The sequence below is a fragment of the Saccopteryx leptura genome, chromosome 8 (genome assembly GCF_036850995.1).
Source record: "Saccopteryx leptura isolate mSacLep1 chromosome 8, mSacLep1_pri_phased_curated, whole genome shotgun sequence".
NCBI classification, from domain to species: domain Eukaryota; kingdom Metazoa; phylum Chordata; class Mammalia; order Chiroptera; family Emballonuridae; genus Saccopteryx; species Saccopteryx leptura.
This window is the reverse complement of record NC_089510.1, coordinates 48,390,581-48,418,131: the sequence shown is the minus strand read 5'-3', so window position 1 is coordinate 48,418,131 and position 27,551 is coordinate 48,390,581. Positions and strand designations below refer to the sequence as shown.

The 27,551-nt window shown below is 39.2% G+C and overlaps 1 protein-coding gene and 2 non-coding genes across 4 annotated transcripts in view; 2 read left to right on the top strand and 1 right to left on the bottom strand.

Annotated features, from left to right (window-relative positions):
* Positions 1–27,551, top strand: part of IGSF11 (immunoglobulin superfamily member 11) — a 138,181-nt gene that overhangs the window by 21,248 nt on the left and 89,382 nt on the right. The window lies entirely within an intron of this gene.
* Positions 1,891–1,966, bottom strand: TRNAT-GGU (transfer RNA threonine (anticodon GGU)). Its single transcript has one exon. It is a non-coding gene; the product is annotated as a tRNA-Thr (tRNA).
* Positions 19,510–19,585, top strand: TRNAV-GAC (transfer RNA valine (anticodon GAC)). Its single transcript has one exon. It is a non-coding gene; the product is annotated as a tRNA-Val (tRNA).

The window sequence follows — 27,551 nt, the reverse complement described above, 5'->3', positions numbered from 1 at the left end:
GAATCTCAATAAATGATCTTCTCTTTCAAGAAAAGCCTCTTTATTCACTTGTTCACTTGGAGTGTTTTTTTTTTTAAAGATACTTGGCTTTGGCAGGCCTTTTTTTTTTTTTTTTTGACACTGAGGTGTCCACAGTGAGCTGAATGTGGTTAAACAGCTTGGAATACTGAAGTTGAATAAGCTCTGGACATGTGCCAGAAGGTGGCAAGCCAAGTCACCCTGCCTGCAGTGCCAGCTCTTACAAGCTTTAGTGTTGCTGGTGCCACTACTCTGGATGCCTCTCTAAGAAACACACATTTCTTTTGCTTTTGGTGTCACAAGTTTCTAGGCTGGATGGCAAATTTCCATTAAGATCAGAGCTTCTATTATTAGTAGCTACTTGCCAGTGCCATGCATTGCCTAGGCATTTCATGTATGTTTACTTATTAATCTTGAAGGCAAGCTTGTGAGATAGATGAGTATTAGCTCTATTTCCAAGTGAGGAAATAGATTGTGCTTGTAGAGCAGGACGAATTTCAATACCTGGAGTTCAGTGTCTGGAAGATAAAGATAATTTATAGGCCCTGGCTGGTTGGCTGAGTGGTAGAGTGTTGGCCTGGCATGTGGCTGTTCCAGGTTTGATTCCCAGTCTGGGCACACAGGAGAGGTGACCCACTGCCTCTCTGCCTCTCTGCTTCTCTACTTCGCCACCCCTCCCCCTTCTCTTTCTTTGCCTTCCCCTCCTTTCTCCTCTCTTCTCCCACAGCCATGGCTCGATTGTTTCGAGTGTATCGGCCTGGGCACTGAGGATGGAGCCTCTACTTCTGGGGCTAAAAATAGCTCAGTTGTGAGCATGGCCCCAGATGGGCGGAGTACCAGCCCCAGACGGGTGCTGCTGGGTGGGTCTCAGTCGGGGCACATGCGGGAGTCTCTTTCTCTATCTCCTCTCCTTTCACTTGGAAAAGAAGAAGAAAAAGAAAAAAGATAATATATACAGTGCCTAATACTGTGTCAGGCTCACACAACAGTAAGTAGGTTATATTTTCTCTTTGCAGCTCTATTTAGCTTTGCGATGGTTTTGTCTCCATTCTAGGGCCAAAGTAGAAAAGAATTTGGGAAACACTTATATGAGCTGTGAGCTGAGCTTTAAAGACCTTTAGAGCCCCAAGCGTGAAAAGATTATGGTATAGCCTTCTGTGGAACTCAAAATGAGACACTAAACTATGAAGTTAAGGGTGGGCAAGTTCCACAAGCTGTGCTTTTTCCTTCAGGACAACTGCTTTGATCTTTGTTCTCATATACCAAATATCAGCCTTATACATGTCTCTCTCTTAGTGCTTCTGCATTGCTGGTACCTTCAGGATTTGTTTGGTGTGTGTGTTGGGTAATAGAGCACCAGCCATAAGAGAGTTCAAAATTTTATTTTTATTTATAGCAAGTAAGTATGGTAGAAGATTTATATGTTACTAAGTTCAAAAGAGAACGATTAAAAATGACTATAGTTCTCTCTTTTGGACATTGCCAGTGAACAAAAATGGTGCCTGGCAGTTGTGTTCGACGCTGTAGGTGATAGATAACCAGTTTTTTTTTTAATTTATTTTTAATTAATTAATTAATTAATTAATTTCCTGAAGCTGGAAACGGGGAGGCAGTCAGACAGACTCCCGCATGCGCCTGACCGGGATCCATCCGGCACGCCCACCAGGGGGCGATGCTCTGCCCATCCGGGGCGTCGCTCTGTCGCGACCAGAGCCACTCTAGCGCCTGGGGCAGAGGCCAAGGAGCCATCCCCAGTGCCCGGGCCATCTTTTGCTCCAGTGGAGCCTCGGCCACGGGAGGGGAAGAGAGAGACAGAGAGGAAGGAGAGGGGGGAGGGGTGGAGAAGCAGATGGGCACCTCTCCTCTCCTGTGTGCCCTGGCCGGGAATCGAACCCGGGACTTCCGCACACCAGGCCGACGCTCTACCACTGAGCCAACCAGCCAGGGCCGATAACCAGTTCTTTACTAGACATTGTATAATTGGTCTTCACCACAGTCTTGCATTATTTCCATTCTATAAACAAGGAAATTGATGTTCACAAAGGTGAAATAAGGTCATAGCTCAAATCTTTCGGTTTCCAAATTTACCTTCTTCTTGCTTCAGGAAAAAAGAGAACAAGAAAAAAAAAGACTATTATTTCAACTTGAATTGCTCTTTCCTCTTTTTCCAGAGCCTGGAAAAGAATGCTATGACTGCCAATGCAGGTTGGATGTCACCTCCCAGCTGGTCTCCCTGCGTTGGCTGTTTCCTTCCCTGTCTCCTTAGACTGTTGTTCAGACATTAGCCGGTCCCTGTTTACTGTAGCCCACACACTCACCTCTTTGTTTAACTCTCAGCCCCTCCTCCTTACCCTTTGCATTGTGCCTGGCACACAGCCAGAGCTTAATATTTGTTTCATAAATAATAAGTGATAATTATATATAGTACAGGCCATAAGTGTAACTGGAGCTCGAAGAGACTTTATGGAACAGGTGGCAACTAAGAGTCTTGCAGCATCTGAGCAGGCTTTAGCCCAGCACCGAGGAGGCCAGGTACACTGAATTGCAGAGGGAGAAGGTGGGGCCACATCATCGGAAGTGGTCACGTGGAAAGGAGCTTTCCAGTTCTGTTAGCAAGTAATGTGAGTTCAATTTGGATGCTGCGCTTATTATTTCAGTTCTTTGAAAACTGCCCCTGAATGATATCTCTTCTTTTGTTTCCTCAAAACTATCTTTCTTGTAGCTATGGTAACACATTTGAAACTCTGTTATGCTTGTAATCTGTACATATTGAATTATTTGCTTCAGCATTCTAAACATTCTCCTGCACAGTCAATAAAAATTCTATATTTACAATGTTCTCTTCATTCTGGTGAAAATTGGCTTTTCCCTTTCGATTTCTAAAGCTAATTTTCAAAAGAATTAGGAATGACAGCTTGACTAATAAATTACCATAAATATCATCATCTTTGTCACAAATGTTCATGCCATTATTTCCTTATACTGACGTATTTCTAGGCAGTTTTTACTTTGAGAAATTTTGAACGCATGACACACACCACCCCGGTTCCCCCAGTTTCCCTGGCTCTGAGGAACCCTGCACCCTCACCCCTGGGCGTGTCTGACCTCCCAGCCTCCCTCTGGGACTCCTGCAGCCCAGTGGGGCTCTGTGCTTCTCACCTGGCTCTGGCCCAGCCAGCCAGGTCCACTTCTGTGTTTGCGTCCATTCTTTTCATGGGCTGTTGCTTGTCCTGTTGCTGACCAATCTGGCCCAGCCTTTCTGCCTACTCTGAGAAGTCTGCCTTTTATGTCCTCTTCTCCCCCCCCCCACCCCTGCAGGAGTTTTGCTCCTGCAATGCAGATCACCTAGTTGCACTAGATGATCCCGTATTTTCTCTTCTTTAGTCAGAGTACTGTTTAACCTTTGACTCTTCTTTTTCACCTGGAGGGTGAGGCCAGCAACACCTACCCCCACTGAGTGGCAGGATTAGACGAAGAGGTGCTGTAACACCTGGCACACAGTAAGAGCCTGAATGCTCTTTTCCCCTTAGCCCTTGACAATATAAAACTTAAGTTTTTAAATGTCTGTTCATTTAGTCACTAACTATGGAGTTCTTGCTTTATGCTGGGCACTGGGATATGGCAGAGACAAAAATAGACAAAAAGCAGACTAACAATATCTAAGGCAGTAAAAAATGAGATAGCACTATCATTTTTTTTTTTTTTTGAAATCCCTGGTTCTTCTTAAAATGTTTGTTCACCTATAAAATAGTGGTAGGTTAAGAATAAAATAACTGATATAGAAAGAAATTATGTTAAGAACTTATGTCTCCTTTCTAAAAGCTTTTCCAGTCCTTTGGTTTTTGTTTGTATTCTCCAGGTACGTAATGGTTTTCTAAGTGAAGCCCCCAGGATCACGGTGGTTACAGCCTGTCCCGGGTCTCTGTCTCTAAGGTGCTTGCAGCTGCTTGTGTTAGACAAGCTGGTTCCTACAGAAGAAATTGGAATTGTTTTAGTGTTTATGAAATATTTATTTACCTTTTGTGTGTGTGTGTGTGTGTGTGTGTGTGTGTATGTGTAACTGAAACACTAGAGGTACATTGAAAGGTATATAAATAAATATGTGTTAATTTGCTTACTTTGCTTCTGGGTGTGATGTTGATCATTTCAGACCAGGAGGGGAAAACATACATGTACAGCGGCTTTCTTGTGGAAATTGATGCAGCGCTCGTGTAGTCCAGGATCGAGATCCCGAAAGCACCTTCAGACTCTGGTTTCTTTCCTTTGCTCAACTCTTTCTTCCTTCCCCTCTGCCTGTCTTGTTTCGCATTATATAAGGAACCCAGAGAGGTCGAAACCAGTCTTTTCAAAACTACATAGCATGTAAGTGGTGCAGTTTGCACCAGAATCCAGGCTAATGCTCTTCCTAATAAGGTAAGGTAAATAAATATATACTAAGCAATATTTGTTACTTTTTCTTTTTCAAACATTTTAACCTGGATAGGGTCAAAGATCATCTCTTCCTGGGACCCTTTTGTCTCCATTTCCCTATCAGCCCAACAAATCATTACATAATGACAATGTACATATACTGTGAATGCACACACATGTGTCTAAGTCCTGTGTGTGCGTCTGTGACTATGGATGGTTTAGTTCAGCACAATGGAGATACTGTGTGCCCCCAAAAATATACACCTGGGGTACCCTGCCCTTCGCTACTGTTGGGCTTCTGTCCTGTCCCTGTATTCCAGACTGGATAAGATGAAACACACAAGAACATATTCAGATTTCATTTCAGAGTCTGCAGCAGCTGGAGTGAACGTCAAACAGATGGGCTTTTCCACCCTGATTATCCTAACTTCCTAAATTTAGAAATACATGCTTTAAAAAAAATGTAAATTACCCGAGGGGGTGGTGCAGCACATGCCGCGCGCGGCACTAACGAGTGCAAATAGATGGCATCTGCTGACTTAGATGAATCTCGGCTCCCACTTCTGGGTCTCTGTTATTTCATTCTCTCCACATTTGTTTTATGTCACTGCTTTCCTTTCTGAAAATGTAGTGTCAGGCCTCTTTTTACATGAAGATTAATATTACTAAGATGTTGAGATTTATATGGTATTGTAAAACAAAATAGCATTTAATCTGTCTCATTACCCCAAACGCCTTCATACTGGGAAAAGGGGATGGGAAAGAGACATTAGATGACAAGTCTCCTGTATCTTACCTTTCCGTTTAACTAGCTGGCTGAATTGGGGCGACACACTTCCTCTGCCATAAAATAGGTGGTCTGTACTGTCTAATATACCTTTCAGTTATGAAGTTCTTTGTTTCTATAACTTACTGTATCTATTAAATTATTTTGTACTGCTTCATGTCCTTAGAATCTAGCACAGTGTGTTGCACATAGTGGGTGTTCAATAAACATTACCCCGGTCGGGCGCATGTGGGAGTCTGTCTGACTGTCTCTCCCCATTTCCAGCTTCAGAAAAATACAAAAAAAAAACAAACCAAAAAACAAAAAAACATTGCCAAGAGAATCAATGCAGCCCTTTCTATTCAGTTAACAAAATATGTTGGACAAATTGTTTAGGAACTAAGAGTTTAATGGCTGACCTGCCACTATTAGAAAATACTCCTTCTCTCCAGTATCTTATCGTTAAGTTGAGGAGATCAACAGAGATCCAAGGACATAAAAAAAGCAATGTCCAAACAAGTGAGAAAGTTTGAATATACACATCACCTCCCATTGGAGCGTGAGTTGTGTGGGTAATCACATTTTATGTAAATGAACATGTTGGTAGAACCATCTTTATTCCAAAGCCACTGGAGGGAAAGCAGAAAACCGCTTGTAAATCCATCACTGAAGGAAGTGGAATGATCAAGTTTGCACAGTGTGAGGGCAGAGCGTCTGGACGCTTCATCTTAGGGGAAGAGTGGGAGTTCAGGAAGCAGGAGGATCATGGGGAAAGGAGAGGGCAGGAGAGAGCTAGCCTTTCTGGGCGAAGAGAGTAGATAAGCAGTTACAGAGCCATAAACTTGTCTTGGAGCTACAAGTAGTAGTTCTGCATGACTGGAGGGCAGGGTTCAAGAGGACCAGAGGCTGGCGATGGGGCCAGAAGGATAGGCAAGCACCAGGCATCTGGACTTTATCTGGTGAGCAGTGAGAAGCCTTCCAAGGGTGTTAAAGAGGGGTAACTTGCTCATCTTTGCTCTTTTAGCAGTCTGACGTTAGCAGCAGTGTGGAGGAAGTGGACCAAGAAGAAGCAGGGAGCTCAGTTAAGGGGCTGTTGTGCTAGTTCAAGATCATGTGAGATTCCTCATAAATGTTGATGAATTAAGTGTAAGTCCAAGAGAAGAGACACAGTCTCAATTAGTTTTTTAAAAACTAAGCATAATTGCTGCTTCAGCTCCCACCCTACCCTACCACCCGCACCAAAGAAAGTGAAGAAGACTTGGAAAGAGAATGTTTTCTTCTCAGAGTAAGGGGAATGTTAGAAGGTAATGGTAAATTTGTGGAGTTTCATTAATATAGGGATATATGTGAATAGTTAAAAGATAATCAGTGTTGCATTGAGGTTGAAATCTAGCCATTGGCGTCTGTTTTCTAGCTCTAGTGTTGGCGACCAGGCCACACCTTAGAAATCTGGATAGCATGGTAACAGAAGTTGTTCAATTTTAGTTCAACAGGACTCATCTGAGCACAAACTAAAACAAACAGCTTCTTTTTGAGGGGGGTTATAAATTTTGAGTATGTTAAATAAAGCATGTAAACCCACAGTGGAGCACTTATTTGGGAATTTCATGAATGGTTTGGGAAAAGTTACAATGAATATTCTGGAAATGGCAGTCCTTTTTCAGTTTCTCCTCTCCTGAATTTGTCTCGAGAGATTAACCACTGGTGGTTTGACAGTTTCTCCACATTGCTCAGAGGGCCCCAGGAATCTCTGATGCTCTCTTGGCCTCAGGACTCTTTTCAGAGAGTCTGATTAAATTGCATCTTGCACTTCCTGGAAGGATCTCCTCTCTCTCCTCTTCCCCCAGACTCCCCAGTAAAAATACATTGAGCTAAGTTAGCAGCCCTTTTAAACTAACAGTTTTCCTCCTAGCCTTTATGGGAAATAGTTTTTCAAAATTAATGTTGCATTTATTTAGGGTAATCTTGATATGGATATAAAACATTTATTTTTTAGTTTAGTTGATATGGTTAAAGCTTTTACTGATACTGTGATTTTTTTGGAAGATGGTAAGATGATGAATTGCCTATGGCTAGAATAGCAGATATTCCACAGAAAAAGGGACCATTTGGTGGGTGCTGATGATTGTTTAAAAACCCACTTTGATGAGGTACAATTGAAGTATAAAAACCTGCATCCATTTAATGTGTCCAGTTAGATGACAGTTGTATATAGCCATGAATCCACCAGTACAGTCAGGACACGGAACATTTCCACCGCAGCCTAAAGATTACCTGTCTCATTTTGCATCCAGACCTCCCTCCGCCCCCAGGCTCAGGCCGCCACTGAGCTGCCTGCTGCTACTGTGTGTTAATCTGCATTTCATAAAATTTTTGTAAATGGAATCATACCATATGTTCTCTTTCTGCCTAGCTTCTTTTACTCAGTGTAATGTTTCTGAAATTTAATCATTTTGCTGCATGTATCAGTAGTCTGTTGCTTTTTATTGCAGAATGGAACCCCTTTGTGTGGATATATTGCAACTTGTTTTTCTCCTCCTCTATTGAGGAAAACTTGAGTTGTGTCCAGCGTTGGGACTATTGTTGTATGAGTCTTTATGTGAATACATTTTCATTTTTTAGGGGTAGGTAAATAGGTATGAGTAGAATGGTTGGTGTTCAATTTACCTTTTTTTTTTTTAATTAAGTGAGAGGTGTGGGGGCAGAAAGACAGACTCCCACATGCACCCCGACTGGGATCCACCTGGCACGCCTTCTATAGGGTGATGCTCTGCCCATCTGGGGCCACTGCTCTATTGCTTGGCAACCAAGCTATTTTAGTGCCTGAGGCGAGACCACAGAGCCATCCTCAGGGCTCAGGGCCAACTTGCTTGCTCAGGGCCAACTTGCTTGAGCCATTCAAGCCATGGCTGCAGGAAGAGAAGGAGGGAGGGAGTGTGTAGGGGGAGAAGTAGATGGTTGCTTTTCCTGTGTGTCCTGACTGGGAAATGAACCTGGGATTTTCATACACTGGGCTGAGTCTTTATTGCTAAGCCAACCGTCCAGGGCCTTAACTTTCTAAGAAACTGCCAAACTGTTTTTCCAAAATAGTTGTGTCACTTTTTTTAACCTCCATTACCATTGTGTTAGATTTTTAGTTGTTTTACCTCATTGTCAAAACTTGTTATGGCCAATCTTTTTAAAGTGTTAGCCATTCTAATGTGTATGTAGTGATTTCTCATGGTTTTAGTTTGCATTTCTCTGATGGACTAGTAATGTTGAGCATCTCTGTGTGTGCTTAGTGGCTAGTCATGTAATTTCTTTGGTGAAGTGTTTTACAATTTTGCCCATGTAAAAAAAAATGGGTTGTTTGTCTTATTATTGAGTTAAGAATTATTTCTATATTAGGGATACCATTTCTTCATCAGCTTATATATTGTGAATATTTTCTGTGTGTTGCCTTTTCACTTTATTAATGGTGTTTTTTGAAGAGCAGATGTTTGAGGTTTTCAATTTTGTAAAGTCTACTCTATGTTTTTCTTTTCTTTTATAGTTTGTGCTTTATTCTAGCTAAGAAACTATGCTTATCCAAAAGTTGCAGATATTTTTTTCTGTGTTTTCATCTAGGAGATTTACAGGTTTAGCTTTCACTTTTAATTGTATTATTCATTTTGAATTACATAGTTTTTGTATATGTTGTGAGCTAAGGGTAAATGTTCCTTTTTTAAAATAAAGATATCCAGGTATTTTTTTAAAAAGACATTCTTTTTCCCATTGAATTACCGCTTTATTATTTTTTCCTCTATTTAATTTGTATTTATTTTTCCTAGATACTTTCAGTGAAAACTTAAGTCATTGATTTCAGACTTTCCCCCCCCAAAATAAGTATGTACAAATACAAATTTCTGGCTAAATATATATTTTTTTGCATGCCCACATTTTGATATATTGTATTTTTTCATTCGAATTCAGTTCAAAATGTTTTCTAATCTCCATTGTGATTTCTACTTTGATCCATGTGGTTCCTTAGAAGTGTATTTAATTTTAATCACTTGGGAGTTTTCTTAGATATATTATTATTGATTTCAAACTTAATTCCTTTTTAGTCAGAGAACATACTTTATGTGGTGTCATTTCTTTTAAATTGATTGGAACTTGCTTTATTGGAAAATACATTCTCTCTTGGTGAATTTACCAAGTACACTTAAAAATAATTCATATTCTGCAGTTATTGGAGGCCAAGGTGATAATGCTGTTCTGGTCCTTTTATTATTAATTAATTAATTAATTATTTTGGTCCAGTGTTCATCAGTTGCTGAGAGAGGGCTGTTAACATCTTCTGTGATTGTTTTGTCTTCATTTAGTTTGTCAATTTTTGGGTCAGGTGCTTTGAAGTGTCTGTTATTAGGGTAATACACGTTTTTGATTGCCATGTCTTCCAGATGAGTTAACCCTTTTATCATTATGACTTGTTCCACTCTATATTTGGTTTTGCTCTTTGTCTTTGATTTTATTAATATGATTTTATTATAACTCTTTCAGACTTCTTATAGTTCCCATTTGCATGGTCTATGTTGACCCATCTATTTATTTTCAGTTTATCTGCGTCTTTATATGTAACACACACCTCTTGTACACAGTATGTAGGTGAGTCTAAGTTTTTAATATATTCTGTTAATTATCTGTTGACCTGTAAGTCATTTCTCCTTACATTATTATTATTGTTTGATGATTGCTCAAGAGATTGTAATATGTACCTTTAATGGCTCATGGTGTAATTAGGTTTAATATTGTACCATTTCACACAAAATAATAGAAATCTGGCAAGCATAGAAGTCTGTTTACTATAGTCCCACTGTCCTTTATGTGATTGTTGTGTATATAATATATACATCTTGTATGTGTATATAATATAAATCTAAAAGACAATTTATGTATGAAATGGTCGTATTTGTTCTAAAGAAGTTAAGAGAAAGATATTTTATTTTTACCTAGATAATAACTATTTCTGGTGCATTTCATTCATTCATGAAGATTCAGTTTCCTCTGGCATCATTTAGCAAGTCGTATTGTGCAGGTCTTCTCTTGACAAATTTTCTTATGTTTCTTTTTCTGGAAATATCTTTTTTTCTCTTTCATCCTTCAAAGATATTTTTGTTGAATATAGTATTTCTAGGTTGACAGTTTTTTTTTTTCTTTCATTTCCTTAAAGATGTTAGTCAGCTGTCTTCTGGCTTCTGTGGCTTTGGATAAGAAGTCTGTAGTCATTGGAATTATTTCTCCTGTGTATATGTTTCATTTTCTCTGACTGCTTTTAAGATTTTTCTCTTGGTTTTTTAAAAACATTATGACTCTGACATTCCAGGGTGCAGTTTTTTTTTCAAATTTATCTTGTTTGGGTTTTGCTGAGTTTTAAAAATCTGTAAATTTATGCCATTCACCATATTTTGGGAGTTTGTTGTCATTTATCTTCAAATATTTTTCCTTGCCTTATTTATTCTCCTCTTTCTTGGAATATAGTAATTACTGTGTGCTAACATTTTGAAATTGGCACACACATGCCTTTCTTTCTTCTTCAGTTTGAATAATTTCCTCCTTCACCCATTCTGCTTTTAAGCTTACCCAGTGAATTTTAAAATTTCATATTTTTTCCTATTTTTTTACTGAGATGTTTCTATGTTTTCATTTATTACAAGTGTACTTTTTTCTTTGTTGAATGTAATTATTACAGCTAATTTAAAATTCTTGTCTGATCATTTTAGGATCTGCTTGATATTGAAGTTAGCATCTGTCAGTTGCCTTTTTCTTTAAGAATGGGATAAAATTTTCTTAGCCTTTGTTTGTGTGGAGTAATTTTAGATTATATTCTTGACATTTTGAATGTTATGTTGTGGAGATTGTTTCCATTATCTCAACCTGAATATGCTGATGTGTTTTCCTTTTAGGCAGGTGTTTTACCTGGTGTGCCTGTAGCAGTGGGAGCTCAGATCTCAGGCTGTCTTAGGTCTGTCCTGTGCATTTGTGGTTCAGGGGTCAGTCAGAAACTTGTGCAGCATTTACAAAAATTTTGGTTTCTCTGCCTTTCTTTTTTTGTGGGGTTTCTCTCTCACTATCTGGTGGCCTTTGTTTCATTGGAACATTCTTTTTTTCTACCAGCAAGACAGTGAATATTTCTATTGGAATTTTCATCTCCACATGCTGTGGCCATGGTGGGTGATACCTCATGTTACAGATTACACTCACTTGTCGGTTTCATGCATGCATGCTTTAAGGGTCTTCCAAAGACTTGGGAAGAGTTTTCATATAAAATTTCATGTTCTCCTTGTCTTGGTGTCTTCTATCCAGGGTTATTCCTCACTGTCTGGTAGCTTGGCATCCCTTTGCCCCTTTCCCTGATTTTTTCTGTAATTAAGAAGATGGGTTTATTAATGGGAGTTTAGGTGTCCAGCACCACTATGATGGCTGTTCTCAGGGCACTGCCACAAACTTAAAACTCACCCCTGGTCACTTCTTCAAAATCTGGATTTCCCTTCAAAAGATGTCAACTTTTGTTCATTTGCCAGAGCCCTCAGGTAATTGTTTCTATATGTTGTTCAGGGTTTATAGTTTTTATTTTGAGAAAGATTAATTTGTTGGAAGCTTACTCTTTCATACCAGGAGTAGACCTTGCAATGATTTCTTTTACTAAGTACCTACTTAAGTTCTAAGTAGGGAAGTCTGATAAAATGAATTCTTAGTCTTTTCTAACTAGTATGATCCCATGACTTAAAAATTATATTTAAGGTAATCAGATGGTTTGTTTCTTGGTTACCAGGCTTGAGAATCGAGGTATGAAGAGAAGCTCGTGCCAGTTGCTAACACAGGAATGGGTCCCATCTTTCTTGCCTTTCCCTTTCCTGTTGTGTTTATCTTCTCTCTTCCTTTTAGACAAGGCTGCTGGGGAACCCCTGGTGAATCCCTGACCTCATGCATACTACTTTGCCAGAGGAAGTTCTGCTCTTGGGTATATGCTGTGCTCCATGCAGGGCTGTCCCCTAACTCTGAAACAGAAGTCTAATGCAGAAGGGAATACCAGCTGATAGAGCCAAGGTCCAGAGGGCAGCCTAGGGGATGGCTCTTCTCATTATAACGGCCTCCACTGTCCCTGTGTTATTCCTTCATCTTTTCTTTCCCCTTGCTTGCTCACTTCTTTTCCTCCTCTTCCCCCTCTTCCTTTTTCTCCTCCTCTTCTTCCTCTTCCTGCTTTTCTTCCTCCTCTTCCTTCTCTTCCTCCTCCTCTTTTTTCTCTTCTTCCTCCTCTTCCTTCTCTTCCTCCTCCTTTTCCTCCTCTTCTACTTATCCTGCTTATTGATTTTACTAAGTTAATAATCAGAATTATAACAAAATAGTATCTCATCTTTTCTAGCCAGTAAAACATTATTTTACTTTTTAAATTGCCTGGGTAATTTGAAATCTAGGTATTGTATATTTCAAGGTAGATATTAGGTTTCTTATACTATAGTATCTTGCTTCTTCCCTCAGTTTGTGGAGTAGCTGAAAATAGTGTGACAAAGTAGTAAAAAGTGATGCAAAAAAGTCTATGAAACCTCCTAATTATTTGAGAATGGAAATTCCTAGAGAGGCCAAGAGTGTAAACAAAATAATCTTTTTATCTGTTAATATGTATTGATTCTTTGTTTAAAGTCCTCAGATTATTATTAATTTTTATAATTATATGGGTATTTGAAGGGTGTTACGGAAGATGGTGTTAGATGGGGAGAAAGCTTCATCAGTAGAATTTCAAATATTTTACTCTAAGACTGATAGTTGGCCTGTAGAATTTACATACAGTCTAAGAGACAGAACACATGTGGATTACAAGCAGATTAAGGAATACACACTCTTCATCATGCTCAGATGGGCAGGTTTGTTTGTAAAGGAGGTTAAATCCTAATTTAAGAAAACTTTAGATACTTATTTAGAATGACCAGAAATGTACAAAAAGAGGTCTGCGGGAAGATAAGTGCACTGTTAGCATTCAGCACTGTTAACTGATTTCTCCTCCTGGACAGTCCTTGATGCTTATTTGTGTACTGCAGACAAGTGCAAGTTTGAGGGCAGTTAGAGGAAAAGAAGAGGAAAATCGTGCAACTTAATTATTTGGTTTAGTTATTTAAGAATTCATAAAGTGCAAGGCCATATTCCAAAGCCAACTGAAATGCGCTTCGGATTACCTGTTGCTATATTTGTGTTGACCTTCATTTCAGATTATAAATGTGCCTCTTCCACTTTGTTTTGGGGATACTTGAAATAATCCTGGTAGGGTTTGTCTTGCTTACTTTAGTTTTTTTTTTTCTTTTTTAAACCAATACATGTGTATTCAGGATGGAAGGTTGTCAATAATTCCAGGCCACACTGATTCACTGTATAATGTTGGTCAAATTACTCTCTCACAGGTTTCAGCTTCCTTATCTATATAACAAGCTAAATGGAATAGATAAGCTTGAAAGGTCCCTTTCACGTTTGATTCAATGATTAGGGGGACATAAAGGAATTGTGATCAGTAGAGGATATGAACCTGAAGCATACCTTTGCTGAAGGAGGAAGGAGGACGTGAGGTAGTGCATGTGGATTAGGTATGTATTTAGTCAGCTTGACCAGAAAAAGGAGAGAAATACAACAATAGTTAGAGGAGGAAAATTTCAAAATAACAAAAGATCTTTGCTTTTTTTGAAGGCACGAAGGAAGGGGCCAAATAAAAAGAAGCTCTTGAAATGTGATTTGGTTGGATGATGGTGCAAACAAGATGTTGGTGAAAGGTTGAGAGGGGATTTAAGGTGCAGAAGGAGTCCTGCTTCCTGTAGGATGGGGAGACAAGTGAATGGATGGGGAGGATGGATGCTGTGGCAGGGTGCGGAGAGAGTCCCTGCACTTTTTTCTAGTTGCAATGAGAGATGAGGTGTTTGCTAAGAGTTGGAAGGGTAGATGGGAGGAATTTAAGAAAGGCAGCCTTGGCCAGTTGGCTCAGTGGTAGAGCATCGGCCTGGCGTGCAGGAGTCCCAGGTTTGATTCCCGGCCAGGGCACACAGGAGAAGCTCCCATCTGCTTCTCCAGCCCTACCCCCTCCTTCCTCTCTGTCTCTCTCTTCCCTTCCCGCAGCCGAGGCTCCATTGGAGCAAAGTTGGCCTGGGCGCTGGGGATGGCTCTGTGGCCTCTGCCTCAGGTGCTGGAATGGCTCTGGTTGCAACAGAGCAACACCCCAGATGGGCAGAGCATTGCCCCCTGGTGGGTGTGCCGGGTGGATCCCGGTTGGGCACATGCGGGAGTCTGTCTGACTGCCTCCCCGTTTCCAACTTCAGAAAAATACAAAAATAAAATAAAATAAAGAAAGGCAACTCTTCAGAAAAACCGTGGAGGTCGGTCTGCTAGGAACTGAGTGAGAGATGAACAGTAGGAATAGCTACTTGAGGTTGGATGTTGAATCGAAAAGCCAGCCTTTTTGGTTCATTTTGTTTTACATTTTCAGATTTGTGATTTTAGTTTCCCAGTAGCTCTGGGTGTCACTTGTCATTGGGTGTAGTTGCTCACTTGCTTTGTGCTCACCTTTTTGTGACCCAAGACCCTATTTCTTTAGCACCTCCCTAAAAATTAATTTTTAGAAGGTTTTCTGTCACTTCACCTCGGAACTCGAAAAGAAAATCTGATTCAAATAAAATTGAGATTCAGTGGATAGTCTACTGTTAAGTACTCTATTATAAAGTTTGTATTTAATATGTGATATAATGCAGCATTATTCATGAAGAGACATTTTAACTTTTTTATTTAGCAAGTGATGTACAGTGTAATTAGAAAGACTGAATAGTTTTTCAAACATTCTTCCTTAGTCACTTCTTATAGGAATTTGTCAAGGAATTTATATTTGTGCTGCTTTTCCTTATAGCCCTGAGGTCATGAAGGAACCCACTGTAGTTGGTATTTCAATCACTGATGGGACATAGAGGGAGACTGAGATGAAATGAACTCAAACATTGCTGTGCTTCACATGATTCAAGGGGCATGTGTGGAGCAGTTTTAAGATAACAGACATAATTGCGATAGTTTCTTTACAAAATGGTTTTACCTATGTAATTAGAATAAACCTGGTTATTGAGTGCTACATTTTTGAAAGTATTTACTCCTTTAAAAGTGATTTTATACATGGTTTTCTTTTGGAAAATGTCATTTATTTTAACCATTTTTTTGAATAGGTTATATATTCACATAGCTCAAATTTCAAATAATATAAAAGAATATTTACTGGCAAGTTGTTTTTTCTTTGGCTTCACTCCTCCAATTTGTCTTCTTCATATGCAACCTATGTTAATTTTTTTTAGAAGTATCATTCTAGGATTATTTTAAACATATACAATCAAATACATTTATGACCCATTTCCATTTCCTACACAAATAGTGGCACACTATGCCTGTATGTTTTCTCTTTTTTTTCTGTGTCCCATAATGCTTTGTTGTGTTGTTGTACCATAATTTGTCCCCCTATTGATGGATCCTCAAATGATTTCCAATATTTTACTATTATAACCAATGCTAAAATGAATAACTGTATCCATACATCATTTTGTGTATGTAACAAGGCTGATTAGCTTACTGTAATTTAATCATTTTAATAGAGCACATTTGAAAATGACATGGTTTTGGAAAGGAATGTAGATTGAAATTAAGGTTATGTTTAGACAACAAAAAGAAAAATTCCTTACTTTGTCACTCAGTGATTGAAAGTCTGGTATTTTGCCTTACTTAAAAAATTATTTGGGGCTTTCTCTTAAAATATAATAATAAATAAAAACTTTAAACTTATATTTGTAAATGCTTTTCCAGAAAATAACTCATTATGGGGGCAATCTTAATTCCCTGTAAATGAGAAGCCAGTTTTGATGTTATATTTGTCATATTTTTTTCCATTGGATTTTGAAGTATTGGAGACATTTTGTTGTAAGATGTAAGAAATGTGATCAGATATCTGTAATACAGTGCTTATAAAAATCATTTTGAGTTGAATTTACAGCATTTAATGGTAGTGTTCTTTATTGTTTTATATTTCAACAAGTCTTACGTTTTCTCTATTTAACCAGTGGTTCTTTATAGATATAAAATAAGTGATATAAAACCAAACATAAATCTGTTTAAAACTTGAGTACTGTCAAAGTCACCAGACTGTTGCCTGTGACTTCCTGAATAAAAAACCAACTGACTGGGCCTGACCAGGCAGTGGCGCAGTGGATAGAGTGTCAGACTGGGATGTGGAAGGACCCAGGTTCGAGACCCCGAGGTCACCAGCTTGAGCGCTGGCTCATCTGGTTTGAGCAAGGCTCACCAGCTTGGACCCAAGGTCGCTGGCTCCAGCAAGGAGTTACTCGGTCTGCTGAGGCCCCCGGTCAAGGCACATATGAGAAAGCAATCAATGAACAACTAAGGTGTCGCAACGAAAAACTGATAATTGATGCTTCTCATCTCTCTCCATTCCTGTCTGTCTGTCCCTATCTATCCCTCTCTGTGACTCTCTCTCTGTCTCTGTAAAAAAAAACAAAAAACAAAAAACCCCCCAACTGACTGGGTCTTAAGCTGGCTGTGCTCTCTGGATAAGTGCACAGAGGTTCTCAAAATATTGTTTTAAAAGTTAAAATATTTAAATAATTATTTTCTATGTCATTTTAAAAATTGAAATATAGATAGATGCCATCACTATTTTATTGAACTTGAAGGGTTTATATACAGTAATTAAGGATGTAAAGAGGGACAAATATACCATGATGGAAAATGACTTGACTTTGGGTGATGGGTATACAACATAATCAACAGTTCAAATACTATAGAAATGTTTACCTAAAACCCATGTACTCTTATTGATCAATGTCACCCTGTCAAATTTAATTTTCTAAATAAAATGAAAATAAAGAAATACTGAGATTGGAGAAAATTAAGGAGGAAAAGGAATATTGGAGATTATAATCAGTGTCTCGTACAACTGCATTTGGAAAAGTAATTGTTACTTCTTAGAAACTCTCTGACAGCTCTTAGTATTTTTCACGTACAGTATATTATATTGAATGCCTTGCACAGTATCATGGGAAGCCACAGTTAATAATTAAGTACTACTTAATTATTATTGTCTGAAAATCCTTATGGCAGACACATCCTAAGGCAGCTTTCTGGGGTCAGTAGGAGAGAGGAAGGAAGATAACTTTTGCATCTGTTCCCTAAACTGTTATCTTAGTGGCATCCCCAGACTGAGAAATTGCCTGGTATAATTGTCAGAACACAGACTTCCAGGCACCACCCCAGATGTACTGTCTGAGAATCAGGAGTGATTTATGATTAACTAGTGGAGAAGTCATTTGGGAATTGGTGAGGACATCAGAGAGTAGAGGTGTTGCAAAAACAGTTTGAAGAAGTGGTGCAATCATAGGCTTTGCTACCAAATTGCTACTTGTTAAGATCCCACCACAAATCCAGTGCTGAATCAGTAGTTTCTATTGTCCTTGAAATGCTAACCTAGACTTGACCCAGAGCCGCAGAATTTCAGATTAGAGAGACACTTTAATCTTTTCTAAGAAGCTGAGCTTGCTTCAAGCTTTATTAACTTAGTTCATGATTATCTAAAATAGTCTTAGGCCTGTTTACCATACATAACTCTACTTATGTTAGTCCTGAAATAGTGAAGCCAAATGCCAGTTGGGGTCCCCATGTTGCCGGTTGCCAGCAGGGTAACTCCTTGGACGTCCCATAGACACCTCAGCCCCAGCAGGCTTGTGGCTGAACTCAATGTCTTGTCTCTGACCTGATCGTCTCTCTTTCATTCATTCCGTGTGCTAGACCTTAGGCACTGAATGTCCCAGGGTGAATAAAACAGGACATCTTTTCTGTCTTTAAACATTAAGTGCAATGGGAATCCATTGAGGGTTTTATATTTTAGAAAGATCATCCTTGTTTACAGAATGGATTGGAGTGAGTCAGGATGGTGGCAAGGGTTAATTAAGAGGCTGTTGGAAAAATCAAGGAATGAGATGTTGTGGCATAAAGTAGAGCAGTAGTGGTGGTGATAGAGTGAAGTGGGGGACAGGTGAAACAGGTTTTGGAATTAGGATCAGCGGCACTTGGTAATGGACTGAATGTGCAGGCTGGGAGGGCAGATGGCAGAGACGACTCCCAGGTTTCTGGCTCAATCATCAGCATCAGTGCCATATACTGAGATGACAAAACCCAGCACTGGGGACAGGTTTAGGACGTGGTAGGCAGGACTATTTTTAGGAAAATCAAGTTTCCCTTGTATATTTGCTTTTATCAGTGTCAATTTCTCTTCACTAGGCCAGAAACCTAGAAGTTATGCTTAATTCTTTCTTCTTCCTCACTTTCTATGTCTAGTCAGTCATGAAGGCCTGATAATTGTGTAGCTCTTTAGAACTTTCTGGACCCTTTTTCTCCTCTTTCTTGGTCATTTATGCTTATTTTAGGCACTGATTATTTTTCCCCTGGATTATTGCACTAGCTTTGTAATTACCATATTTCCCCATGTTTAAGATGCATCTTTCCCCGAAAAATTTGGGGTCTAAAATCTGGGTGCATCTTATACAGTGGTTGTAGATTTCCTACTTACATTTCCTACTTTTTTGTGCTTGTTTTTGTACACATTGTTTAAGACAGTGATTCCTCATGAGACACAGATGAGTACAAGGTAGTGGATGGGAGTTTCGACAGTGATGAGGAATTGTATGAAGTTTATGATGAATAAAACCTGAGTTCAATAACTTGATGTAATAAATTTTTTTTTCAAATTTCAAGCCCCCAAATTAAGGTGTGTCTTATACATGGGAGCGTCTTATACATGGGGAAATATCTCTAGTCTTCCATTATCACCTCTTTTTAGTCCAGAGTTTCTCACACCATCTTCTGCAGAGCACAGAGGGCTCTTCCATGGTGGGGGCAAGAGTTGCATCGTCTGGACAGGGCACCAGGCCCTCCACCACTGCTTCAATCAGAACAGCTTTGCTTTTCCTTATCTTGGGGTTCTGTGTAAAATTTCATTTGAGAGCACACAAAATAATTACACAGGTAAATAAAAGCTGGAGAACCCTTACCCTAGTGAATCTTCATCCTACAAACAATTGTTGGGATGATATTTCTAAAGTAAATGGGATAATTTCATTCACCCACTTGAATCCCTTCAGTGGTTCGCTGTTGCCTTTAGGGTAAGGCTTAAAATTTGTAGCATATCCGCAAGACCTTACACGATCTGGATGAATTCTCCAAACTTATCTTCTCATATTCTTGTCTCATCCTTTTTGTTCCCAAATCTCTTTCAGGCCCTGGCCGGTTGGCTCAGTGGTAGAGCGTCAGCCTGACATGCAGAAGTCCCGGGTTTGATTCCCGGCCAGGGCACACAGGAGAAGCGCCCATCTGCTTCTCCGCCCCTCCCCCTCTCCTTCCTTTCTGTCTCTCTCTTCCCCTCCCGCAGTGAGGCTCCATTGGAGCAAAGATGGCCCGGGCGCTGGGGATGGCTCCTTGGCCTCTGCCCCAGGTGCTGGAGTGGCTCTGGTCGCAACAAAGTGACACCCGGGAGGGGCAGAGCATCGCCCCCTGGTGGGCGGAGCGTCGCCCCCTGGTGGGCGTGCCGGGTGGATCCCGGTCGGGTGCATGCGGGAGTCTGTCTGACTATCTCTCCCCGTTTCTAGCTTCAGAAAAATACAAAAAAAAAAAAAAAAAAAAATCTCTTTCAGCTCCGAAGCCTCTTTGCTATTTATGTATGTCTTTTCATGCCTTAGCTTTTGTTTCCTTTTCTTCCTCCCTCCCCTTTTCCACACCGTTCCCCTCTACCAAACCTTTTTAAAGCCCAGGTCAGGAGTCATCGTTCTTATGAAACTTTTGTGGGTCATCCAGCTTCAGAAAAAATTAATTTGCGCTATTTCTCTGCCCCCATACTTGTCTGTCATTTGTACGTAGAGCACTGACCTTGAATCATGTATATGCATGTTTGTCTTAGACTTAGCAGGAATTGGGACACTATAACTTTTGTCTTTATATTCTTAAAAAGTTTTATTTTTCCATTAAAGTTGACGTTCAGTATTATTTTATATTAGTTTCAGGTGTACAGCACAGTGGTTGGACATTTATATAATTTACAAAGTAATCTCTCCGGTAAGTCTAGTATCCACCTGGCACCATACATAGTTCTTATAATATTTTTGACTATATTCCCTATGCTGTGCTTTACATCCCCATGACTGTTTTGTAACTTTGATTCTGTGCTTCTTAATCCCTTCACCTTTTTCATCCAACCCCTGAACTACCCTCCCATCTGGCCATCACCAGGTCTCTGTATATATGAGTCTGTTTTGTTGGTCTGTTTATTTTGTTGTTTATATTCTATGTATAAGGGAAATCATGTGGTATTTGTCTTTCTCTCTCTGACTTATTTCATTTAGTATAATACCCATTAAGTCCATACATGTTGTTGCAGATGGCAAGATATCATTTCTTTTTTTATGGCTGAATAACATTCTATAGTGTGTATGTACTATATCATCTTTACCCAGTCCTCTATTGGTGGACACTTAAGTTGCTTCCATATCTTGGCTATTGTAAATAATGCTGCATTCAACATAAGGGTGCACCTATCTTTTTGAATTAGTGTTTTATATTTCTTCAGACAATATTCAGAAGCTGGGTTATAAAATAGTTCTATTTTAAATCTTTTAAGGAACCTCCATAGTGTTAACCATAGTTGCTGCACCAGTTTGTGTCCTTGTAGTCTAAATGTAGTCATTGGCCTGTGGCGGATTCAGTCAATGTTTGTTGCAGTAAATGGAAACAAAATTGGCAGCCAGAACTGCTAGGTTTTAGTAATTCTTAGAAACTCAAAGTGCTGCCTGATCAGGCAGTGGTGCAGTGGATAGAGTGTCAGACTGGGAGGTGGAGGACCCAGGTTTGAAACCTTGAGGTCACCAGCTTGAGCGCAAGCTCATTTGGTTTGAGCAAGGCTCACCAGCTTGAACTCAAGGTCACTGGCTTGAGCAAGGGGTCTCTTGGTCTACTGTAGTCCCCCTGGTCAAGGCACATATGAGAAAGCAAACAATGAACAACTAAGGTGCCACAACGAAGAATTGATGCTTCTCATATCTCTCCCTTCCTGTCTGTCTGTCCCTATCTGTCCCTTTCTCTGTCTGTCTCTCTCTGCCTCTGTCACAAAAAAGGAAAAAAAAAAGAAAGAAAGAAACTCAGTGTTTGGAATGTATATATTTGGTTCTTTGGTGGCCCCAGAGGCAGTCCAATTTTAGACCAAGTGCTTGGGATATAGGTTGATATGAGTATGATTACTTCAAATATGCTGACCCTGGCTGTTATCAGGTAAGCTTACAGATGCCTTTTAGGAATTCATAAAGGTTGGCAGTTTGACACAATTTTAAACAAGTTTTATTGAGATATAATTTACACACTATAATATTTATCTATTTAAAATACACAGTTTGATAATTTTTAGTGTATTTACAGATTTGTACAGCCATCACCATAAGCTAATTTTAGAATATTTTCATCATCCAGAAAGAAAACTTGTATCCATTAGCAGTCACTCCCTGTTCTCTCCCACTCCCTTCTGTCCCTGATTAACATGCTTTCTGTTCATATGGAGTTGACTGTTCTGGACATGTCATATCAATGGAATTATATACATTGTGGGCTCTTTTGTGACTGGCATCTTTCACTTAGCATGGTGTTTTTGAGGTTTATCTATGTTTTAACATGTACTCCTAATTGCTGAATGATACTACATGTATGGGTAGACAAATTTCTTTTTATCCATTCATCAGTTGATGGACATTTGGGTTGTTTCCACTCTTTGGTTATCACGAATACTTCTATGAATATGTATGTACAAGTTTTGTGTTGATATGTTTTCATTTTTCTTGGATACCCAGGAGTGAAATTGCTGGGTCTTGTGGTAACTCTCTGTTTAACTGCAGACTATTTTCCCAAATGGTTGCACCATTTTACATTTTCCCTAGCAGTGTGTGAGGGTTCCAATATCTCTACATCCTGACCAACACTTATGGTGTTTCTTTATTATAGCCATTCCAGTGGGTTTGAAGTGGCATCTCATTGTGGTTTTGCATTTTGCAATGTATGCTTATTGACCATTTGTATGTTTTCTTTGGAGAAATCTTATTCACACCCTTTGTCCATTTTTTAATTGGGTTATTTGTCTTTTTATTATTAAATTTAAAGATTTCTTGGTAGATGCTAGATATAACTCCCTTCTCAGACATATGGTTTACAAATATTTTCTCTCATTCTATTGGTTGTCTTTTCACTTTCTTGATAGTGTCATTTGAAGCCTAAACATTTTAATTCTGATCAAGTTTATCAATATTTTTGTCACATCCTTTTGATATTATATCTAAGAAATCATTGCTTAAGTCTGGAACAATTTCTTAAATCATGTTTTTTCCCTTAACATTTTCTTCAATCTCAAGATGGTCATAGAATCTTTGTAACTTACTTGAGAGCCTGCAGACCTACAGACCTGTTAGAGCCACTGAGGTCCAGACTCAGAAAGCCAGATCTGTAGGTCAGCTAGGCCAAAATTGTGTGTGTGCTTGGAAATGGGAGTAAGCATGGTGACTATTTGTTCTGGGAGTCTTAGAGAGGTATTAGCTGGAATTTGGTAATCTGGTGAAAACAGGCCTAAAAGTAGATTCAAATGATATTGAAATAGGCTTTGTACTTTTGTACTAATTTTTTTTGAACAATCTAAATTAACTGTGTGTGGAATCTTAGACTATGGTCTACACTTATGTGTAAGAAGAGGTTTACTAAAGGGGGGGATTATTGGCTGAAATCTACCAGTCGGAGTTGATAACTGGAAGACCCACAACATCTCGATTTATGTATGCTATATGACTTTTTCAAAATGCTAACAATAGCACTCTTTATTATTTATTTCACATTTTGGAATATAGGTTGTTTGTGATCATTTCTGGTTCATTTCCCTGCTCTTCCTCTTAGTGCCAGTTTAGGGAATTGCTAATTGTCCATTCTTGCTGGAAAGTACTGATTTCCATTTGAATATAACAGTCTTTTTGCTAAAACTTTCCTATGGTTGAATCGAGCAAATACAAGAAGCCTTCTGTTTGTGGACGGAATGTTCAGCCAGCCGTGACGTAGTCACCATTATCAATGAAGCTTATTCATCACATTCCATGCTGGTGCATTGTCCGGGACTTGCAGAGGGTCTTGGGGACTTTGAATGGAGAGCTTCTCCTTTCTTACCTCCATACACTGTTGGTATTAAGGAGTCTGTTCTCTGTCTTTTCCAGACCTTTTGGATAGTTAGATCTTTTTGTTTTCTGTTGGTACCCAATAGTGTCTTACAGATGGGTAGGCACTGATGGAGACTTTGTTCATTTTCTAATAAAAATAGCCATTAATGCTCTTAGGAGATTGTTTTATATTCTCTTCTATGTTAATATCTAATGTACAATGTCATTTTGTAATGACTTAGGGAATATTATGTTTTTATAAAGTAAAATAAAGTGGCAGCTAACAATCTTAGATTTAAAGTTTATACTTTAGGTAAATTAAATATTTTAATATTTAATCTGATATGTTTGTATACTTGTGGAATAATTAGATAAAATTAACAGGTTAATTGCTGAATTTCACTTGTGTAGATATAGCTGTAAAGATTCAAAGGGGGCTATTTGTCTAGTTCATGACTAGAATGAAGCATAGTTGTTATAAAACTAAGCTTATTGAATGTTTTGGTAAAATCACATGCCTTGAAATGTAGCTGACACTTATTATGAGAGCCTGATAAAACACAATCAGATTGGCCCTGGTCAGTTGGCTCAGTGGATAGAGTGTCAACCTGGCATATGGACAACTCAGGTTCGATTCTTGGTAAGGGCACAGAGAAGAGACCATTTTCTTCTTGCCCCCTTCTCTCCCTCTTTTTCTCCTACAGCCAGTGGCTTGATTGGTTTGAGCATTGGCCCTGGGCACTGAGGATTGCTAGGTTGGACTGTGCCCGTTGGCTTCAGGCACTTAAAATAGCTCAATTGATTTGAGCATTGTCCCCAGATGGGAGTTGCCAGGTAGATCCCAGTCAGGTTGCATGTGGGAGTCTGTCTCATTATGTTTCTTCCTCTCAATAACACACACACACACCCCTCCCACACACACACACACACACACACAATCAGATTACCATTACATGTACATTGGGCCTGTCCCACATAATAGTGTTAAGCTCAGAGGCTAATTAATAATAGTGTTAAGTTGTGGCTTATGGGGGTATGAATATACATGATGGAAAAATATTTGAATTGCTTCTGTCTATATCTAACAACAGGCTTACTATTTTTCAAAGTAGTCATAAAAATAGTATACATTTTACTCTACATTCCCCATCTTAATTACTTTCTCTCAAGAGTCACTGAGTTTCAGGGACTCACTAAGCCTATGATAACTTTCCTAAGGAGAAGAGCATCTTCAGATCCCTGTGGAGTGAGCTTTGGGTTTGAGAGGGCTACTCTTTCCTGGAGACTGGTGGCCCCAGGGGAGCTGGCTGACTCAGTAGTATAACTGTGGTGCAATTTATTGAGCCACTTTTCCACTGAACATTTTCCTTTGATCTCTAGGTGGCCATGGAATCACTGTAACTTATTTGAGAGAGCCTGTGGACTCGTCATAGCTCCAATATCAGACTCAGAAAGCCAGATCCATGGGTCAGATAGGCCAAAATTATGTGTGCGTTTAGAAAGGGACTCAGATTTTTCCTGGGGACATTTGAGAAAATAATTAATTTTTTCCAGCCAAGAAGCCCTCTTTCAATGTCTGCCAACACCACACACACCACATACACCACACACACCGCACACACCACACATACCACACACACCACACACACACACAACCCTCTGTCTTTTAGCGATTCCCTGAACCCATACAATTGTCTTGATTGAAAATGAGTCTTGGTTTGATATTTATTGAAGTAAATATCTTAGGTCTCCTGTGTTACAGAACTACTTTTTAGGGGCTTTCAGAAAATCCTAGAGTTGCACGGGGGCTAGTCATGAAAGGGTTATTCTTACTCCCCTCTGTAACTCCCATAGTGTTTAAATTACTGCTGTGTACAAAGACTGTATGAAGGAAATGTGCTGTTACAACTCTTTATTCATTATATATATACACACACACACAATCTATTTAGATTATTAAAGATTTAGATTATGAAAGTCTAGAATTTCACTCCAGATACCTCTCCTCTCTCTCAATAACACATTTATCATGCTTACATTTACTGGACTTCCACATTTTCATTCTAGAATTTTCCATCTTACCTTGACAATATCTTCTATTTCTTAGTAAACCACTCACCATTCTTATACATACTAATCTTCCACTTGTATAGTCAGGCCACTGATTGAATTAACTGAACAACTGTTTAATTACAGATTCTGACATCTATTGATAAGTAAGAAACATTATACCTTAAAAACATTTTTCTAAGCCATTCTCTTTTGCTTGTTTACCTGGACATAATGCATGTTCTCTTCACTTCCCACCTAGATTATTCCAGTGTGTTCATAAGTGGTCTCTGTCCCCCTCTTTGGTATCTCTCCCTTATCTCTCTTTCACACATCTGCCAGAATAGCTTTAATGAAAATATAAAAACATCTTTCTTCTGATTATAAAAATATTCAGTGGTTCCCTCTCGTGTTTTGTGTAAAGCCCAAAGCCAAAACTGTAGTCATACAAGTCTCTTTGAATTTCTTTTGTAGCTTAACTTTCGGCACTTTTTACTGTTTATTACTATGCCTCAAAGTTCATGCTGTAAACATACTGTCCACTTTTATGATCCAGGCTTTGGCTGACGCTCTTCCTCTGCCTGGGATGTCTTTTATGTCTCACCATCTCTGACTAATTCTTTGCTGCTCAAAGGTTATCTCCTCTCTGGAGCACACTTATATCTCACAAGCCATTTCTTATCTGTGCTATTATAGGATAAAGTACTTCTGTTAAATCACTTTATTACATTCCTTCTCAAACTTTGTTTCTGATTGATAATTTTGTAAAATGTAGTAAAAATGAAATACTGGAAAAAGGAAGTATAATATATACATGCAAAAATACAATATAGAAACCTCAAATTGTTAAATTCAATAGACCCACAATGACTATTAAATTGCTATAAAGATTTCTAACTGTTCACTCTCAGTTTCTGAACTTAGCAGTCTTTTTGAGGAGCAGCAGTGAGCAATTGGCAGGGTGGCATTGGTCTGTGGGCCGCATTTGGAATGGCATTGCTTTATAGCATTTATCAGGTCTACAGTGATTTCCTCACTGGATGGAGGCTGTGTCTTTCTTACCTTGTTCATCTTATGTTTCCCTTTGTCTGGCTTCTCAACCGCTGTCCCCTCTTCTCCCAAACAATCAGGTCTTAAAATAGTGCATGACCCCAAATTAATAAATGCTTGTTGAATGAATTAGGTGTAGCGCTGTTTTCATTACCTTATAATTACAACTGGCTTACATTATAGTTTGCCAAGTAACTTGGGTAGAGCTTTATATTAGTTTGTGTGTTGTATACTACTTTGAACTTCATGAGGCCACAATGAAGTTCTGTGAGGGAAAGGGCTTGAATACTCAGTCTGAAGAAGACACAGTTATGTTGTAATATGCCTTAATTTCAGTGATCTCAAAGAAATCTTGTGTGCAAGACATCTCTGTGTTCTTAGCACAGGTGATGAGATAGCTCTGTGCTAGGGGAGGAGTATAGAGCAACACCACTGAAGCAACCTTTTAACAAATAGGTGCTTTGAGGAAAATGTTGTTGCCCATTCCAAAAGAAATGCTTTTAATTTTTCTGGTTACTGACATCACACACGCAGATGCCATTCCACCCTCCAGGTCTCTGCAGTCCTCACGCCCCTTCCTCCAGCGCCGTGCACAGCCATTAGTCAGTTTGTCTTCAGAATCTGCATTTTTGAAAGTTGTAGTCACTCACTCAGCTTAAGAAGCCTGGGCCTTGCCCCATTTTCTGCAGTCTACTATGGTGGAAAGCACTAGAAACCTGAGTCCCACCCTTGCTTTGCTACAGACTGTCCTCGGGAATCCGGACAAGTCACACTCCTTTCATGTCCTCATTAGAAAATCTAGACTTAGATGATCTCTAGGTTGCTTTTTAACTCTTCCCTTTGGTTCTCATGGTGGTCGATCCTTGCTTATTTGCTTTTGGTCTTTTAACTCTGGCTGGTGCTATCCATATACTATAGTAAACATTCTGTTCCAGCAGTTGCCATGTTACACTGACATTCCCTTTACTTTTTTTCCTCCCCCAGTAGATGTA